Source organism: Symphalangus syndactylus, chromosome X (assembly GCF_028878055.3).
Source record: "Symphalangus syndactylus isolate Jambi chromosome X, NHGRI_mSymSyn1-v2.1_pri, whole genome shotgun sequence".
NCBI lineage: Eukaryota > Metazoa > Chordata > Mammalia > Primates > Hylobatidae > Symphalangus > Symphalangus syndactylus.
The window spans coordinates 23,556,506-23,577,463 of record NC_072447.2 but is presented as its reverse complement, the minus strand read 5'-3'; the positions used below and the strand labels follow the sequence as shown (position 1 = coordinate 23,577,463).

General features: G+C 45.7%; 1 protein-coding gene across 3 annotated transcripts in view; it reads right to left on the bottom strand.

The window, feature by feature from the left end:
• TBL1X (transducin beta like 1 X-linked) overlaps positions 1–13,131 on the bottom strand; it is a 224,046-nt gene extending 210,915 nt beyond the window's left edge. For 2 of the 3 annotated variants that reach the window (XM_055267745.2, XM_063634955.1), the window contains exon 1: positions 13,062–13,131. The gene's annotated coding sequence lies outside the window, so the exon portion shown is untranslated. The remainder of the gene's footprint in view (positions 1–13,061) is intronic. The other variant, XM_055267747.2, reaches the window with a different exon arrangement.
• Between the last annotated feature and the right edge of the window lie 7,827 nt (positions 13,132–20,958).

Sequence of the window (20,958 nt, the reverse complement as noted above, 5' to 3'; positions counted from 1 at the left end):
GGAGCTCCTCGCCAGGTTGTTAGCCCTGGCTCGCTACGAGCTCTTCTGCTCAATCCTCCATCTCATTATAAACTCTTCTGCTCAATATATGTTCTGTTGACATTTGGAAATACATTACTGACTCTCATCTTTAACACGCAACTCACCAATGAGTACACGCAAAAAGGGTGAAATCCAAGTAAGGGCTCCAAGGCTAGGTAACTGTGTTGCACCAACGTGGATTTCCTGGGTTTTCTTGCTCTATGATCCTGTGAGATGCCACTACCCTTGGGGAAAGCCGGTAAAGGACACAGTACTGGGATCTGACAGCACTATGTTTGCAACGCAGTGTGAGTCTGTAATTAATCAAAAGAAATCATTTAAAACAAAAAGTAAAATAAAATGTTAAAAATCTAACACAGTCTCTGTTACTGGGGAACCCTCCTGGGGCTTTGGAGAACAAAACATGGCAAACCCAAGGGACACATGAACTCTAGAAAGGTCAATAAAAACTAACTGCAACAAACACAGGCAATGAACCAGGAAAAACCTCTCTGTAACTAGCAACGAAATAAAGGTCTTCTATTGGATTAAGACTCAATCTCCTGCAAATTAAAAAAAAAGTCACAGTGTCACGTGGGGTTTTTTTGTTTTAGGTTTGAGGGGGTTTTGTTGTTGTTGTTATTATTGCCAGGTAACTGGCCTCCGGTCTTCCTACACACAAGAAGCAAGTGAACTACAGTGTAGCCTAACTTCAACACTACTGACACTCTGGCGCCAGGTAACCCTGTTACGGGGGCTGCTCTGTGCACTGTAGGATGCTTAGCAGCATCTTTGGTGACATAGTTTGGATGTCTGCCCTTTCCAAATCTCACAGTGAAATGTAGTGGGGTAATCCTCACTGCTGGAGGTGGGGCCTGGTGGGAGGTGTTTGGTTCATGGAGGAACCATGGCTTGGTGCCCTCCACCTGGTACTGATTGAGTTCCCTCAGTTCATGCAACAGCTGGTTGTTTAAAAGAGCCTAGCCTTCCCTCTGTCTCTTGCTCCCTCTCTTGCCACGTGAGACACCTGCTCTCCCTCTGCCTTCTGCTATATGCAAAAGCTCTGAGGCCTCCCAAGAAACCAAGCAGATGCCGGCACCAGGCCTGTACAGCCTGTGGAACTATGTGCCAAATAAACCTCCAAATTACCCAGTCTCAGGTATTCCTTTACAGCAACAGAAAATTAATACACCTGGTTTCTATTCACTGGATGCCAGTAACACTCCCTCCCCAAATCGTGACAACTCAAAACGTCTCCAGACTTTGTCAAATGTCCCCCAGGTGCAGATCACCCCCAGGTGAGAAACACTAGTCCAGGGAACAAACATCTGTTGAATCCAACTGGCAAAAATAACAGGAGTCTAATATTTACTGGGTACCTCCTACATGCCAGGCAGCCTTCCATGTGGATTCCAAGTGGACAAATTCAGTGAATCCTCCCAAGGATCTGATAAGCAGGTGCTCTTAGGACGTGCAAAGAGGTAACTAAGGCGGAAAGAGGTTAACTTGCCCCAGTCGGGAAGCAGATCCCTCCAAATCTTCTGCACCCCCCACTGGAGTGCACTATCAGGCCACCTCGTGAGGGGAATTTCTGCTTGACTATACTCGTCAGTAGAGTCTAAGTTCAATGAAAACTCAAGCAACAACCTGGGTTAGTTTAATGTGACTTGCTACCTTGTCCAGTCTAACAAAACCCAAAGCATTGACTCCTTTTAACTTAAAAAATAAAAAAGCAGAGAGGTCATCATAGGAATTAATGAGGGATCTTCCTGCACGTGTAGCATGCTTTGTTTGTTTCCTCAACTGTGCCGAGACTCTGGGGACTTCCTTCAGGCGCCTTCATTTGTATTCAAAATGCACAGTCCCAAGGCTTGGTTCTCGGAATAAGCAGAGCAAAGGAACCGCATAAGGTCCTGGAAACACATGAACAGGCACCCTGTGGTTGCAGGCTCAAGGGAAAAGTGAAGACCACGCTGGTTTTTCAAATAAAGGGGGCTAGGAAGCCGTCTAGTCGCTTGATCAGAAACTCCAACCTGACACGGAACTCAATCTTTCCCTGAAAGACTCACGGGAGAGGCACTAGGTGTCTGTGTTTCAAAAGACTTACACTGGCCAGGTGCGGTGGCTCATGCCTGTAATCCCAGCACTTTGGGAGGCTGAGGCGGGAGGATCACCTGAGGTCAGGAGTTCAAGACCAGCCTGGCCAACATGGTGAAACGCCGTCTCTACTAAAACTACAAAAAATTAGCCAGGCATGGTGGCGCACACCTGTAGTCACAGCTACTAGGGATGCTGAGGCAGTAGAAACACTTGAACCCGGGAGGCGGAGGTTGCAGTGGATCACGCCACTGCACTCCAGCCTGGGCGACAGAGACTCCATCTCCCCGCCACCAAAAAAAAAAAAAAAAAAAAAAAAACTTACACAGAGAAAGCCTGAAAGCCCACAAGAGCAATTAGCAAAAGGAACCCTGACATAACAAATACAGTGATGTCCAAAGACATTAGCAACCAGGTAGTCAAGCTCAGGGTGTGCTACGTATCATAAACTTGAAAGCTACATTGGTCATGAGTAACACAAATGTAGGTGCTACCACAGACAGCTGGTGGGCATTTCAAACTTTCTCTTCATATCTACAATGAATTCATGGATACCCAAAACAGTGAGCTTCCATTTAGAAAAAGGAACCCCCTTGGCACACATCAAAGATTTTACTGTCATCAAGATAAATGTTAAGGCCAGGTGTGGTGGCTCATGCCCGTAATCCAAAGTGGCTCATGTCTATAATCCCAACACTTTGGGAGGCTGAGGCAGGAGGATCACTTGAGACCAGGAGTTGAAGACAAGCCTGAGCAACATAGGGAGACTCCATCTCTACAAAAAAAAAAATAAACAAAACTAGCTGGGAGTGGTGGCATGTGTCTGTAATCCCGACTACTTGGGAGCCTGAGGTGGGAGAATCACTTGAGCCCCAGAGGTTGAGGCTGCAGTGACCTGAGATCGCGCCACTGCACGCCAACCCAGGCAACAGAGCAAGACCCTCTCAAAAAAGAAAAAACAAAAACAAAACAGATAAATGTTAAGAAGTAGACAACCTGCCCTCATTTTCTTCCCAAATGTCTATTTCATCTCAAAAGCATCCATCGGTTTTGGCCTTTCAAATAGTCATTATTAAACTTGGACCAAAACTTTAATTGCCAATGTCAGTTCCAAAGTATGATGTTGCAAACAATTTCACTAAACAATTCACTGAGAATTGAGAAGTACCAGCTGTAACTGTGAGCTGGAAAATGATTAAAATGTGTACAAAACGGACAGAAATAAAACGTATTTAACCTATGTTTGGAAGACAAATGCCAACCCAACCTCCAGGGGTAGAATTTTTTAAATCTCCTATTTGGAATCATAGAATACTGGTGTCTTATCTTCACCCACAGCACATCCCACAGGGGTTAAGGTTGTCTTTCTGATAAACCCTAATTAACTAGCATCTCAGGTGGTCACATTGCTTCCACTTCTTGTCATCAGGTGAGCTGATATTGCAGGAGCCACATCTGAGGGGAGAACATTTCAACCCACAAGCCAGGCAAGCCATTCCCTAAAACACATTCTGGATTAGAGAGATGAAATCTCCCGCATGCCAATGGGTCAAATGTGCAAAGGAGAAAAGAATGAAAGACCGTGATATCACCATCCTGAGCCCTCTTGGCTTTTACAGTTTCTCTGTTTTAACTCCAATGAGTACTGACTCAGCACTTCTCAGTTCCATGGAAGGACTTCACTTACCAAATCCAATGCTTGGCCTTTTTTCTGGAAAGGGCCAGAGAGTAAATATTTTCTACTTTGTGGGCCACACGATCCCTGTACTTACAAGTACGTTTTCAACTTGGCTGCTGTGGCAAGAAAGCAATGATGTTAGTCAGGGCTGTCCAGAAAAACAGTGCCAATAGGGTTTGTTTATGTGTGTGTGCATGGATGGATGGATGGATGGATGGACGGACAGACGGACAGATTCTAAGGAATTGGTTCACATAATTGTGCAGGCCGGCAAGTCCAAACTTTCCAGAGCAGGCCAGAGACCCAGGGAAGCGCAGATGTCACAGTCTCAAATCCAAACGCAGGATACTGGTAGAATTCCCTCCTCTTTGGCGGACCTCAGTCTTTTTCTTAAGGCCTTCAACTGATTGGATGAGGTCCACCCACATTATGGAGGTCATCTGCCTTACTCAAAGTCTACTGATGTGTTTATTTCATCTAAAAAACACCTTCACAACAACATTCCCAAGTACCTGACCAAATACCTGAATACTGTGGCCTAGCCAAGTTGACACATAAAGTTAACCATCACAGCAGCCAGAGACAACCCATGAATGAATGGGCGTGGTTGTGTGCCAAGTCTGGACACGGCCCCGTGGGCCACAGTCTGCTGGTGCCTGTTGTAATCCATCCTTCAGACACATACCAGTTTTGTCTTTCTAAAGCACCTGTTCAAAGGTTTTTAATGGTTTCCAGGACCTAAAGAAAAAGCCCCCCTCCTCCCCACCCAACTTCTTGGATTAGTCCAGTGTCCAAGGCGTTCCACACACACAAGCTCTGCACTAACTGCAATCCAAATCCCACTTACCCCAGGATACAATTTCTCCACTCCAGTCAAATCTGTCTACCCTACGGTCCAGGGTTTCTTACCTGTGGCACTGTAGACATTTAGGGCTGGATAATTTGTGGGGGGCTGTCCTGGGCAGTGTAGGATGCCCAGCAGCATCCCTGGCCTCTACCCACCCAATTCCAGTAGCACTCCCACCCCGTCAGCTGTGACAACCAAACTCTAGATGTTGCCAAAGGTAAAACAGGAGAATGTTAGGGTGTGGTGATTATACCGCAATTAAAGCTAGAGGGAATGCTGTCAGTTCCTGGGCCTTCATTTGCTGACACAGAAGTGAGGGTGTAGCTCTCTAGAAGCAACTCACAGTGTCCATATCATTAATAACACAAGTTACAGCAAGGACGGCACTTTCCTGCCCTCCACACACACAGCCAACAGTACAGTCAACACAGCCTCGCAGCATGCAGGGCCATCTCTGATAACTCAGAAAAGGCACGCCATAACAGTGACAGCAAAAAATCATCCACTAAAAGCAATTCTAGGCCGGGCACAGTGGCTCATACCTGTAAACCTAGCACTTTGAAAGGCCCAGGTGGGCCGATCGCGTGAGCCCAGGAGTTCAAGACCAGCCTGGGCAACATGGTAAAACCCCATCTCTACAAAAAATACAAAAATTAGCCGGGCATGGTGGCGTGTGCCTGTAGTCCCAGCTACTCAGAAGGCTGAGGCAAGAGGATCACTTGAGCCCAGGAGATCAAGGTTCCAGTGAGCCACGATCATGTAACTACACTCCAGCCTGGGTGACAGAGTGAGACCCTGTCTCAAAAAAAAAAAAAAAAAAAAAAGCAATTCTATACTACATACAAAATGATGCTATCTGGGGTCTCGTACTACCCATGTGTCTGACTTCTCTTTCTTTCTCTTTTTTTTTTTTTTTTTTTTTTTGAGACTGAGTCTCGCTTTGTCTCTTCAGCTCACTGCAACCTCCGCCTCCCGGGTTCACGCCATTCTCCTGCCTCAGCCTCCCAAGTAGCTGGGACTACAGGCGCCCGCCACCACGCCCGGCTAATTTTTTGTATTTTTTTTTTTTTTTTTAGTAGAGACAGGGTTTCACCATGTTAGCCAGGATGGTCTCAATCTCCTGACCTCGTGATCCACCCGCCTTGGCCTCCCAAAGTGCTGGGATTACAGGCATGAGCCACTGCACCCAGCTTTTTTTCTTAAAAAAAAAACAGGATACATGTGCAGAACGTGCAGGTTAGTTATATAGGTATATGTGTGTCATGGTGGTTTGCTGCACCTACTGACCCTCATAGTTCCCTCCCCTCATCCCCACCCCCCAACAGGCCCTGGTGTGTGTTGTTCCCCTCTCTGTGTCTGTGTGTTCTCAATGTTCAACTCCCCCTTATGAGTGAGAACATGCGGTGTTTGGTTTTCTGTTCTTGTGTTAGTTTGCTGAGGATGATGGCTTCCAGCTTCACCCATGTCCCTGCAAAGGACATGATCTCATTCCTTTTTATGGCTGCATAGTATTCCATGGTGTATATGTGCCACATTTTCTTTATCCAGTCTATCACTGATGGGCATTTGGGTTGGTTCCATGTCTTTGCTATTGTAAATAGTGCTGTAAGAAACATACACATGCATGCATCTTTATAGCAGAATGATTTATATTCCTTTGGATATATATCCAGTAATGGGATTACTGGGTCAAATGGTATTTCTGGTTCTAGATCCTTTAGGAATCACCATACTGTCTTCCACAATGGTTGAACTAATTTACATTCCCACCAACAATGTAAAAGCATTCGTATTTCCCCACAGCCTTGCCAGCATCTATTGTTTCCTGACTTTTCAATAATCGCCATTCTGACTGGCGTGAGATGGTATCTCAATGTGGTTTTGATTTGCATTTCTCTGATAATCAGTGATGTTGAGCTTTTTACCATGCTTGTTGGCTGTGTAAATGTCTTCTTTTGAGAAGTGTCTGTTCATATCCTTTGCCCACTTTTTGATGGGGTTGTTTTTTTCTTGTAAATATGTTTAAATTCCTTGTAAATTCTGGATATTAGACCTTTGTCAGATGGGTAGATTGCAGAAGTTTTCTCCCACTCTGTAGGTTGCCTGTTCACTCTGATCATAGTTTCTTTTACTGTGCAGAAGCTCTTTAGTTGAATTAGATCCCATTTGTCAATTTTGGCTTTTGTTAAATTGCTTTTGGTGTTTTAGTCATGAACTCTTAGCCCATGCCTATGTCATGAATGGTATTGCTTAGGTTATCTTCTAGAGTTTTTATGGTTTTGGGTTTTACATTTAAGTCTTTAATCTATCTTGAGTTAATTTTTATATAAGGTGTAAGGAAGGGGTCTAGTTTCAGTTTTCAGCATATGGCTAGCCAGTTTTCCCAGCAACCATTTACTGAATAAGGAGATCCTTTCCCCATTGCTTGTTTTTGGCAGGTTTGTAGAAGATCAGATGGTTACAGATGAATGGTGTTATTTCTGAGGTCTCTGTTCTGGTCCACTGGTCTATATGTCTGTTTCGGTACCCATACCATGCTGTTTTGGTTACTGTAACCTTGTAGTATAGTTTGAAGTCAGGTAGCATGATGCCTCCAGCTTTGTTCTTTTTGCTTAGGATTGTCTTGGCTACACGGGATCTTCTTTGATTCCAAGTGAAATTTAAAATAGGTTTTTCTAATTCTGTGAAGAATGTCAATGGTAGTTTGATGGGAACAGCATTGAATCTATAAATTACTTTGGGCAATACGGCCCTTTTCATGATATTGATTCTTCCTATCCATGAGCATAGAATGTTTTTCCATTTGTCTGTGTCCTCTTATTTCCTTGAGCAGTGATTTGTAGTTCTCCTTGAAGAGGTCCTTCACATCCCTTGTTACTTGTATTCCTAGGTATTTTATTCTCTTTGTGGCAATTGTCAATGGGAGTTCACGTATGATTTGTCTCTCAGCTTGCCTACTGTTGGTGTAAAGGAATGCTTTTGATTTCTGCACATTGATTTTGTATCCTGAGACTTCACTGAAGTTGCTTGTCAGTTCAAGAAGTTTTTGGGCTGAGATGATAGGGTTTTCTAAATAGAAAATCATGTCATCTGCAAACAGAGACAACTTGACTTCCTCTCTTCCTATTTGAATACCCTTTCTTTCTTTCTCTTGCCTGACTGCCCTGGCCAGAACTTCTAATACTATGTTGAATAGGAGTGGTGGAGAGAGGGCATCCTTGTTTTGTACCAGTTTTCAAAGGGAATGCTTCCAGCTTTTGCCCATTCAGTATGACATTGGCTGTGTCTCTTCCAGGTTTTGGTATTGGGATGATGCTGGCTTCATAAAATGAGTTAGGGAGGAGTATTTCCTTTTCAAATGTTTGGAATAGTTTCTGAAGGAGTGGTACCAGCTCCTCTGTATTTCTGGTAGAATTCAGCTGTGAATCCATTTGGTCCTGGGCTTTTTTTGGTTGCTAGGCTATTAATTACTGCCTCAATTTCAGAGCTTATTGGTCTATTCAGGGATTCAACTTCTTCCTGGTTTAGTCTTGGTAGGGTGTATGCGTACAGGAATTTATTCATTTCTTCTAGATTTTCTAGTTTATTTGCATAGAGGTGTTTATAGTATTCTCTGATAGTAGCTTGTATTTCTGTAGGGTCAGTGGTAACATCCCCTTTATCATTTTTTATTGTCTATTTGACTCTTCTCTTATTCGTCTAGCTAGCAGTCTATCTATTTTTGTTAATTTTTTCAAAAAACCAGCTCCTGGATTCAATGATTTTTTGGAGGGTTTTTTTGTGTCTCTATCTCCTTCGATTCTTCTCTGATCTTAGTTATCTCTTACCTTCCACTAGCTTTTGGATTAGTTTGCTCTTGCCTCTCTAGCTCTTTTAATTGTGATGTTAGGGTGTTGATTTGAGATCTTTCTAGCTTTCTGATGTGGACACTTAGTGCTATAAATTTCCCTCTTAACACTGCTTTAGCTGTGTCCCAGAAATTCTGGTACATTGTCTCTTTGTTCTCATTGGTTTCAAAGAACTACTAGATTTCTGCCTTAATGTCATTATTTAACCAGGAGTCATTCAGGAGCAGGTTGTTCAATTTCCATGAAATTATGTGGTTTTGAATGAGTTTCTTAATCCTGAGTTCTAATGTGATTGCACTGTGGTCTGAGAGACTGTCTGTCATGATTTCAGTTCTTTTGCATTTGCTGAGGAGTGTTTTACTTTCAATTGTGTGGCTGATTTTAGAATAAGTGCCATGTGGCACTGAGAAGAATGCATATTCTGTTGATTTGGGGTAGAGAGTTCTGTAGACTTCTACTAAGTCCACTTGATCCAGATCTGAGTTCGAGTCCTGAATATCCTGGCTAATTTTCTGTCTCACTGACCTGTCTAATACTGACAGTGGGGTGTTAAAGTCTCCCCCTATTATTGTGTGGGAGTCTAAGTCTCTTTGCAGGTCTCTAAGAACTTATTTTATGAATCTGGGTGCTCCTGTATTGGGTGCATATATATATTTAGAATAGTTAGTTCTTCTTGTTGAATTGTTCCCTTTACCATTATGTAATGCCCTTCTTTGTCTGTTTTTATTTTTGCTGGTTTAAAGTCTGTTTTGTCAGAGACTAGGATTGCAAACCCTATTGTTTTTTTTTTTTTTTTTTTGCTTTCCATTTGTTTGGTAAATTTTCCTCCATCCCTTTATTTTGAGCCTGTGTGTGTCTTTGCATGTAAGATGGGTCTCCTGAATACAGCACACCGGTAAGTCTTGACTCCTTATCCAATTTGCCAGTCTGTGTCTTTTAATTGGGGCATTTAGCCCATTTACATTTAAGGTTAATATTGTTATGTGTGAATTTGATCCTGTCATCATGATGCTATTTGGTTATTTTGTACACTAGTTGATGCAGTTTCTTTGTAGTGTCATTGGTCTTTATATTTTCTTGTGTTTTTGCAGTGGCTAGTATCAGTTTTTCCTTACCATATTTAGTGCTTCTTTCAGGAGACATTGCAGGGCAGGCCTGGTGGTAACGAAATCCCTCAGCATTTGCTTGTCTGGAAAGGATTTTATTTCTCCTTCGCTTAGGAAGCTTCGTTTGGCTGGATATAAAATTCTGGGTTGAAAATTCTTTTCCTTAAGAATGTTGAATATTGGCCCCCAATCTCTTCTGGCTTGTAGAGTTTCTGCTGAGAAGTCCATTGTCAGTCTGATGGGCTTCCCTTTGTAGGTGACCTGGCCTTTCTCTCTGGCTGCCCTTAGTTTCATCCTTCATTTTGACCTTGGAGAATGTGACGATTATGTGTCTTGGGGTTGATCGTCTCATAGAGTATCTTAATGGTGTTCTCAGTATTTCCTGAATTTGCAGGTTGGCTTGTCTTGGTAGTTTGGGGAAGTTCTCCTGGATAATATCTTGAAGTGTGTTTTCCAGCTTGTTTCCATTCTCCCCATCTCCTTCTGGTACTCCACTCAATCGTAGGCTCGGTCTTTTTATGAGGTCCCATATGTCTGGTAGGCTTTGTTCATTCTTTTTTCTCTATTCTTGTCTGCATGTCTTATTTCAGTAAGGTGGTCTTCAAACTCTGATATCCTTTCTCCCGCTTGCTCGATTCAGCTGTTGATACTTGTTTATGCTTCACAAAGTTCTCGTGCTGTGTTTTTCAGCTCCATCAGGTTGCTTATGTTCCTCTCTAAACTGGTTATTCTAGTTAGCAATTCCTCTAACTTTTTATCAAGGTTCTTAGCTTCTTTGAATTAGGTTAGAACATGCTCCTTTAGCTCACTGTAGTTTTTTATAACCCATCTTCTGAAGCCTACTTCTGTCAATTCATCCATCTGATCCTCCGTCCAGTTCTGTGACCTTGATGGAGAGATGTTGTAATCATTTGGAGGAGAAGAGGTAGTCTGGCCTTTTGGGTTTTCAGCATTTTTTCATTGATTCTTTCTCATCTTCGTGAGTTTGTCTAGTTTCAGTCTTTGAGGCTGCTACCCTTGGATGAGATTTTTGTGGGGACCTTTTATTTGATTGCTGTTGTTGATGCTGTTGTTGTCACTTTCTGCTTGTTTTTCTTTCAATAGTCCAGTCCCTCTTCTGTAGGGCTGCTGCAGTTTGCTGGTGATTCACCTTCAGGCCTTATTCATCTGATTTGCTCCCATGCCTGGAGATGTCATTCAAGGACGCTAGAGAGCAGCAAAGATGGGTGCCTACTCCTTCTTCTGGGACCTCTGACCTCAAGGGGCACCAACCTGATGCCAGTAGGATCACTCCTGTATAGGGTATCTGACAAGCCCTGTTGAAGGGTCTCACCCGGTTGGGTGGCACAGGGAGCAGGACCCATTTAATGGAGCACTCTGTACCTTGGTGGAGAGGGTGTGTTTTGCTTGGGGGAAACCCACTCGTCTGGGCTGTCCAGATTCCTTGGAACTACCAGGAGGAAAAGCTAAGTCTGCTGGTCAGCAGAGACTGCGGCCACCCCTCCCCTAGGGGCTGAGGCCCAGGAGATCCGAATTCTGTTCCTTAGCCTCTGGCTGGAGTTATTGGAGATCCTGCAGGGAAGCCCCCACGCCATACCCCAACTAAGAAAGGATGGGTCGGGATTGGGCCTGAAGAGGCACTCTAGCCACAGACTGCCACAGCTAGTGTGTTGGGCTGTGGGGACAAGTCTTGGGACCAAGCTGTCCAGCCTCCCTGGCTCTAGCAGGGGAAAAGCGTAGCCTGTAGCTATAGAAATGGGTGCCACCCTTCCCCCTGTCCAGGGAGCTTAGCATATTAGGCAGTTGCCAGTGCCAGTGCTGGCTGCTGCCCCTCCCTGCAGGAGTTCAAAGGGCTTAGCAAGCAGCTGCAGCTGGTACTGGTCACCCCTCCCCGAGGAGTTTGGTAGGCTTAAGCAGATTCCAGCTGAGAGGCTGTAAGAATCTGTGTGTTCTGGGGCTGGGACGCGAGGCCCCGGTGGCGTGGGTTCACGAGTGGGATCTTCCAATCCATGGGTTTCACAGTTCTGTGGAAAAGCAGTTTCCCCGGCTGGGTAGCACGCTCACTCACGGCCTGCCTTGTCTGAGGTGAGGGGGGGGTTCCCCTTCCCCATGTGACTCTCAGGTGGGCCGCCACACCACACTGTTCTTCCTTCTCTCTGTGGGTCACGCCAGCCTTCTAGTCAATTTTGATGAGAGAACCCGGATACCTTGGTTGCCGATGAAGGATTCACACATTTATTATGGTCTTTTCTGATAGGAGCCTCCGAACACCGTGGCTTCCAGTTGGCCATCTTGGCCCCATCCTCCGTAAAATGTTTTTAAATTCACTGATCTGAGTTCTGGAGGCTTGGAAGTCCAAGATCAATCAGCCTACATGGTGATGACCTTCGTGAGTTCTGTAGGCTGAGAAGTTCACAATTAAGGCACCAGCAGGATTATTTGGTGAGGGATGTTCTCTGCTTCCTTCCAACATGGTACCTTGTTGCTGTAGCATCCAGAGGGCAGAGGGGAGGAACACTGTGTCTTCACATAGCAGAAAGTGGAAGGGCAAGAGACTAGAAATCTTAATTCTTTCAAAAAAGCTTTAGAAAGGTCTTGAACAGCAGAGATGAAAGAAATAAAAATGGTCCCGGCCCTCTAGGAACTTACTATGTGTTTACATCCACAAAGCAACTGGAGAGGGTAGTCTATTAGGGACATGGGTTTGGAGCAAGACAGAAATGAATGTGAACCCCAGCTCTGCTCCTTGCCAGCTGGTAAGTACCCCATGTTTCTGGAGGAGAGGTTCTACATGTATGGGAAGAAAGGTGAGAAGTTCAGCAGCCTGCACTCAAGACTAGCATCATAAGCAAAGCTGGGCGGGAGGAGCAGGAACACCAGCTGCCTGCACAGGCACTGAGCAGAGAAGATGAGATGGCCACATAATGGGTGGCCCCGTGATGGACAGCTTAAACTGGAGGAGGCATTTGACTGAGCAGCCAGTGAGGAAGCAAGGCTGGTCTTGAGCAAGACAAGTGTGTAAGTGTGAAGGAGATCCACCTGTCTATCAATTTTCTGGGTCCACAAAAAAATGTAAAAAGAAGACAGGTAAAGTTACATTTAGTAATACATTCTATTTTACTCCACATATCCAAGTGATCATTTCAACATGTAAACCGTATTACATTATCAATAAGATATCTTGCATTCTTTCTTTTTGAACAAAGTCTTTGAAATCCAGTGTGTATTTTATACTTCCACAAGGCATCTCAATCTAGACTGGCCACATTTCAAGCACTCCACAGCCACATGTGGCCCATGGCTACCATACTGGAAATTGCAAAGCTATTAGGCAACAAAATTATCCAAGGAACTCCCAGAGGAGGCTATAGGCTATGGGAGAAGGGGCGGAGAGCGGAGGGGAGGAAATCTCACAGGAAAGAATTTCCAACAAGGCAAGAAGAGGGAAGTAAAATTTGCTGTACCTTTCACGGTGTGCCTGGTGCTCTGCGAGGCATCTGATATGATATGATTTTCTTCCACCCTCACGGAAATCTGGAACAAACAGTAAAATAGCAGCAGTGTCACATACCTGACAACATCATAATAGTACGTCAATAATGAAGTCAGTATTATCCCATTTTGTTGTGCTAAAAACAAGGCATGATGAGGTTCACAAACCTGCAGGTGGCAAGACTCGGCCCAGGGCATTCCAAAGCTCAAAGTCCCTTCCTTGTCACCAGGGGGACCCCAGAGTCCACCATTGCAGTAGCCTTTGGCATTAGCTCCCTGAACTGCAACAGTGGAGAAGGCAGCCCCCAGGGGTCCTCACAGGTCACCATGGTCTAAGGAGCAAGAGAAGCACAGCTTTGCCATCTCACTGAGGCCCGAACTCAATCATCAAGCTGTTTGAGTCCCTCACCACAGCCCAGTGCCACAAGGTGCTAAGCTCATCCATGTTCACAGTAACTCTTATGACGATGGATGCCAACAACAGTATGTTTTGCACACTCGCTCTGAGTGACATGGGAATAGAGAACTTTGCATGTATTGCCTGTCAAACTCCAAAATCAATCAAGACAGATGTTACTATGCCCAACCTGCTCTCGGTCACACCACTAGGATGGGTGGGGACTGAAACCCACGTCAGTCTGACTGCAAAGTCCTTGTACTTGACCCTTATGCTATGAGGTCTCCTCTCATGACCCCTTGGAAGAGTCCTGTGTACTGTCCAGCTAAACCGTCCTAAGTGGTGAGAAGAAAATGAAAGAGGATTGGAGCATCTAGGGCTTCCCACAGACTCGCAGAGCTTCTGGATGTTAGCCCTACTGACATTTGAGGCCAGGTGGTCTTGGTTGTTGTGAGGCCGCCCAGTGCACCGTGGGATGTTCAGCAGTACCCCTGCTCTCCATCCGTTACATGACAGTAGCACTCCTTAACCCAGTGTGACAACCAAAACTGTCTCCAGACACTGTCGAGTGTCCCCTGGAGAACAAAAATTACCTTTCTGGTTGAAAAGCAATGCACAGAAATCCCCCACCTTCCCCGGCAGACGTTAGGATGGATTGTGCATGCTCTGGACACAGGGCCCTGCCACACACAGTGTCTCAGCTCCCTCACAGCACTTACAAGATTCTCAATTCCCACACCACCGCTACTGCAGGAGCCCCAGGAGGGGCACCCACCACAATTGGGTAGGTGCAGGTTCTGTTTGGAGAGTAGTTTTTTTTGTTTGTTTGAGACAGAGTCTTGCTCTTGTTGCTCAGGCTGGAGTGCAATGGCGTAGTCTGGGCTCACTGCAACCTCCGCCTCCTGGGTTCGAGCGATTCTCCTGCCTCAGCCTCCCGAGTAGCTGGGATTACAGGCACCCGCCACCATACCCGGCTAATACTTTGTATTTTTAGTAGAGACAGGGTTTCATCATGTTGGCCAGGCTGATCTCGCACTCCTGACCTCAGGTGATCTGCCCGCCTCAGCCTCCCCAAAGTGCTGGAATTACAGGTGTGAGCCACCGCACCCGGATGCTTTTTTTTTCTTTCTTTCTTTTTTTTTTGAGACAGGGTCTTCCTTTGCTGTCCAGGCTGTAGTGCAGTGGTGCCATCATGGCTCGCTGCAGCCTCCAACTCCTGAGCTCAAGTGATCCTCCTGCTTCAGCCTCCCATGTTGCTGGGACCACAGACATACACCACCATGCCCGACTAATTTTTTAAAGAGATGGGGTCTTGTTATGTTGCCCATGCTAATCTCGAACTCCTGGGCTCAAGCAATCCTCCCGTCTCAGCCTCCAAAAGCACTGGGATCACAGGTGTGAGCCACCACACCCAGCCAAGAGCAGTTTGTTTTTTTTTTTTTTTTTTTTTTTTTTTGAGACAAGATTTTGCTCTTGTTGCCTAGGCTGGAGTGCAATGGCCCAATCTCAGCTCACTGCAACCTCCGCCTCCCAGGTTCAAATGAGAGTCTCCTGCCTCAGCTTCCCAAGTAGCTGGGGTTACAGGTACCTGCCACCACGCCTGGCTAATTTTTGTATTTTTAGTAGAGACAGGGTTTCACCATGTTGGTCAAGCTGGTCTCGAACTCCTGACCTCAGGTGATCCACCCGCCTCAGCCTCCCAAAGTGCTGGGATTACAGGCATGAGCCACTGCACCTAGCCAGAGCACCTCTTAAGAATTCTGACATCAAATGAGACAGCCCTGACTCAAGATGACCATGCATTCTTTCTGGGGCCAATGTTTGTCCCTTTATGTGATGATCTTGGCCAGCTTGTGGCTGAAACAGGATGCGAACATTTTAACTGGATGGCCCCCTTGACCAGCAGTAACAGTTCTGTTCCTCTCTCAGCCTCACAAACATCAGCGTTTTTTATTCACTCTTCCCCTTTCTCCTCCGACCTATCCCTATGTGGCTGCCCACTGGTACAATGATGAGTAACTTCCATGACCAGGGACAGCACTCTCTGTCATCTTTTTATTGTCTTTCCCCTCCCTGTAATGACTAGCGGGTGAGGTCCTCAGGCCGCATCAAGGGCGAGCTGGTCTCTAGCATGTGTGTGACTCTGCAATGGACAGGGGTGGTGACAAACATCTCAATCTATGACCCTCTTTCAGGGGTTCTGGGAAGGACACTGATCACGCTGGCATAGTCTAGCCACAGACAATCAGGACACCCGACCATGAGAAAGGGCGGTGGGAACCAAGGAACACATAAGAAGGCTCTATTGCACCATGTTAATGTCAGCGACCAGGGCTGTCCACCATTCAGCCACAGCCTGTCACCCATGAGTGCCTCCGCAGGGTCTGCTCCTCAACAAAGCCACTGCGCTGCTCTCTGCAACAGGTGAGCCAAGGAGGCAGAGCCTGCTGGAGGGGAGACATTCCAGAACCCCTACCCAAGCCCAAGACCCCAAGCAAGGGGGGCGTCTCCCCGGGCAAAGCAGCCTGATAGACGAGGAACACAGCAAAGCCTCCTCTGTCTCATCATTAATGTCCCAAATGCCTTGGGCTCAGATCTCAGCACTGTGCAACCCCAAGAGGAAACCCAGCTCACAGACAGCACGCAAAACCTAACTGCAAATAGGGAAACTCCCTCCTCCATGTCCCCAGTGGGCACTAGAGTCGGGGGGCATGTGATTCCCCCACAGGCTTGCTCCAAGACAGTGAACTGAAGGGGCAGCCAGGCTCCTGCGGTCTCTACAGACTTGTCAGATACTCGCGAAGGAGGCAAGAGCTGGATCAGCACCTGCTGTGGCTCTCAGTGCTCCTGAACAAACTGCTGGGCGCCCTGGCCCAGCTCAGCCCTCCAGGGCTCAGCCACAGAGCTGCCAGGCCTTTGCTCAGGGCTGCACGCTGCACATCCATCATTTCGTTTACCAAGGAGCTGTCAGGGAAAGCAGATTCCTCATTAATGTTCTCCAGGGCCTATAGGTTTCCAGCCTCATTCATTCAGGGCAAGCTCAAAGGCAGACCTAAAAACCCTCTTTCCAGCTAGAATTCAATGCATGCTGCTCACCGTCACTCTGACTCACTTCAACAGCCATCTGAAAACAGAGGACGCTGTCCTCTTCCTTCTTTGCCTTATAAAATGAGTAATGGAGCAGCTTAAATGAGGGCCTATCTTTGTTCTCATAACACACTGATTATGTCAATGACCTTTACGGATAAAACTATGTGTAGGTATCCATGTTATTGAAGCAACCCAGACAGAGAACAGAAATCAAATCATTATTTGAACAAAAGACAAAAAAAGAAAAATTAATGTGTATCAAATTTTAAAAGCACGTTAGCTGGGAGGAAATAGCAGGAAAGGGAAAACAGGCCGGGCACGGTGGCTCATGCATACTTGTAATCCCAGCACTTTGGGAGGCTGGAGCAGGAGGATCACTTGAGCCCAGGAGTTCCAGACCAGCCTGGGAAACTTAGCAAGACCCCACCTCAAAAGAAAGAAAGAGAAGAAAGAGAGGAGGAGGAAGGAAGGGATGGAGGGAGGGAGAGAGGGGGGGACAGGGAGAGGGAGGGAGGGAAGGAGACAGAGAGAGAGAGAAAGAAAAGAAAAAAGAGAGGAGGGAAGGAGGGAGGGAGGAAAAAAGGAGAAAGAGGGAGGAAGGGAGGGAGGGAAGGAGAGAGGGAGGAAGGGAGGAAGGGAGGGAGGGAGAGAGGGAGGAAGGGAGGAACACGCTAATTTCGATCTCCTGGACTCAAGCAATCCTCCTGTCTCAGTCTCCCAATGGAAGCCTTCTAAATGGAAGCACACTGTTTTGGGTATCCATAGATATGAAGAGAAAGTTTGAAATGCCCACCAACTATCTGTGATTAGCACCTACATTTGTGTTACTCGTGGCCAATGTAGCTTTCAAGTTTATGACACGTAGCATCCCCTGAGCTTAACTGCCTGGTTGCTAATGACATCACCGTATTTGTTATGTCAGGGTTCCTTTTGCTAATTGCTCTTGTGGGCTTCAGGCTTTCTCTGTGTAAGTCTTTTTTTTTTTTTTTTTTTGAGATGGAGTCTGGCTGTGTCTCCCAGGCTGGAGTGCAATGGCAGGATGTTGCCTAACTGCAACCTCCACCTCCTGGGTTCAAGTGATTCTCCTGCCTCAGCCTCCCTAGTAGCTGGGACTACAGGCACACAACGCCACACCCAGCTAATTTTTGTATTTTTTGTAGAGACAAGGTTTCGCCATGTTGCCCAGGCTGGTCTCGAACCCCTGGGCTCAAGTGATCCCCCCGCCTCGGCTTTCCAAAGTGTTAGGATTACAGGCGTGAGCCACTGTGCCAGGCCATGGATATCTTTAATGACAAGAACTGTGTGTGTTTGGTTTTAAGACCAAGTGGAGCCCCGATGGTTACATGTCCAACCAAAGGTTATTTAATATTCCCATCACTTCAGATGCTGTAATCATAAGTGTGTCATCTGTCCTTGAAACATGTTTTCAACGATGGAATTTTTAAATACAAGACTTGAGTTTTCAGCACTCTCAAAATCAGAAGGAAAAGGAACGAGTTGTCCAGAAAAAGCTCATTCTCATGGTCATGAGTTTAAACAACCTTAACTATAGACAGATAACCACTGTCCTCTCATAAACCCAACAATCCACTTCATCTCTTGGTTCCCTTTCCACCCTCATTCGGGGTAGGAACGTCTGATCCAATCAACCAGGTGAGAATCATCTCCATGATTCCTCATGCCACTGACTGGCTTCTATTATGGGTCGAATCATCTTCTGGATGGGAGATAGTGGATTTCTCTCAGCAAGCAAAACACAGGCGTTCTCCTCATTTCAAACAGCATTATTGCACCTTTAAAAGATTCCACTGAATTGAACCCTAAGAGGCTGCCAGCATTTGACCACTTTTAATTTAAAAGAGCCAGTGTCATTTGGTTCAATCTAATGTGGGTGCAAAATAATTGATATGTACAACTGAAGTCAAAAGTTTGGTTTACAACTGTGTCAGCCCTGGGGGAGAGGGCAAGACTCTCATATCCTTTCCAGAAAGACAGAGTTGCAAATCCACGGTGCTCCTTTGGAGATGCCTCCCCACTCCCAGCCCCCTATATCACTGAGCAAGGCCCTCTGGCTGTAAGCAAGGGGCACTCTTTGCTCTAGCGTTCTCTGGCTTGTTGGCCAAAACCTTATCAGTTATGCATTGTGGTGTGGAGCTTTCCCTACTCAGTCCCCACCCCTCTTTCATCTCCTCAGGCCATGTCCCCAATTTCAACACTTGTACCCCGACTCCTCCTCACTGCACGCTTTCCAGAGGGCCAAACAGACACACTGGCTTTCATGGTGACTTCTTCAAAATCTCTCCCAAAATATCAATGTGTATTGTGTACACACACTATCAACACTACACTACGTATACACACACAGCCAAGCCTTGTTATTTACGGATTCCGTGTCTGTGAATTTGCCTATTGGCTAACATTTATTTGTAGCTCCAAAATCAGTACCTGCAGCGCTTTCACAGTCATTCTCAAACATGCAGAGCGCGGCTGTGTCACCAAATGCACATGTTCCCAGCTGAGGGTGAACAAGGCTCTCACTCCGTAAACAAGTGTCCTTTTCGCAGTCTATTCACAGTGCCAGTTTTTTGAAATGCTGTAGTTTCTGGGTGACTTTGCTGCTTAAAATGGCCCCCAGATGCTGCAGTGTTGTCTCATGTCCTGAAGCACAAGGCTGGGATGCGTCTTATGGGGAAAATACGTGCATTAGACGAGGTTCGGCCAGGCATGAGTCACAGTGCTGTTGGCGTGAGTGCAATGTAAAGGCACCAACAGAAACAATAGAAACACATACAACAAAGTTACGCACTGATCGCTTGACAACAACATTGTGACCAGAGGTTCGCAGAAGCCTCACCGTGTATTTTCCCTGGGGTGATGCTTTCTATAAAGTCTCAGCGACTTCACAGAACATAGCTCCACTGAATAATGGGAATCAAGTGTACGCGTGTACAACATGAAGATGCAGCTATCCCAGTAATCTCTGTCGGAACTAAAAAAAGGAAACCGAAACCCATCTTGCCGCATTTTCACATTCTGTAGACATCCCGGAATGACCTGTCATTATCCCCTCTCCCTTATGCACCATTTCTCTCCTGCTCCTCCGCCCTCGACAGTTCCTGCCTCTTCTCTACTAAATCAGGGCTACATACTTGTAGGATAGCTGCGCTCCATCACGGAGAAGCCTCTCTGCCCATAGCCCTTTTATGTAGGTGAAATTTGATTAAAATGAACGTCAAAGGCAGCTGTGAATGGAAAAAGCCATGGCCAAAGAGAAACTGCAGGCAATGAGGGGCAGAGATGAACCTTTCCCTCTGTAGACTGATAGCTCTTGAGCCCATCCCACACACCAGGCCCCAACAGCCCCCTTCAATTTCTATGACTCAGCATCTCTCAGGAGCAGCTCTGGTGTCTGTCTCCATGTTTTATGTGGGAAATGGATGGAAAAAATGTAGTATCCAGGGCGAGAAGCAAGCGTTGGTTATGAAACAGCATGTCAACTCCTCCTTCCTGTTTTACAACTCCTCTAAGACCTGATGTGGAAATGTTTCCAAGAAAGCAAATGAGCAAAAACGAAGACTCAAGACCGAAATTTCTCTTGTAATGTGAGTGATCCTAACAATGAACCAAATAGGTTAACACGTCCACCTTCATGGAGAATTGTTCTAGCCCGAATTTTAATAGGACCAAATGTATCAGGCAGGAAGGAATCCTTTAAAAAGAGATCAAAGCCTACTGAAGCAAATTCACAAAAGATGACCAATTTTCAATGAAGATCCTCAAGTTAAATATTTTTAGAATATTATTTTAAAAAACTTTTAAGTTGAAGACTATGAGTTGATTCTCCAAGGACTTTAAAGGAAAACACCTGTCACCATGTTTAAAGGCAACACCTGTCACCATGGCTCAAGCTTATATATCTTCCAAAGAGAACTAAGATAATGAGATAAAGGTAATCATATGCCTTACTTCCATTTAGACTAAGTGGCTGAACTTGATTTTCTCTGACAGAGTCTAAGTCGGCTTTTAATTATGTCAGACGCACATGAGTAGATAACCAAGAAGTACCCTCAGACCCTATAAGACAACCCTAGAGTATGGAATATGCTGGAATGTTCTGGCAAATTCTCTTCTGGAATTTGGTTCCTTCTTTCTTGGTTCCTGTTCAAGGCAGTTGAGTCACTCTAAGTTCCAGTCAACATAATAATTATACAAATCCGCTTTGATGCCAAGTGAAGATCCCAAAGACAACACTGTAGCCACCGGACCGCACCACATGCAGCTCGGAGTACTGGCAGTGGCGGCATGATCCCCCATAGCGCCATCAATTCAGATCAAGGGCTGTGAACAGTCTCGAAGATGAATCACAGTGTGGTGCTAAAACA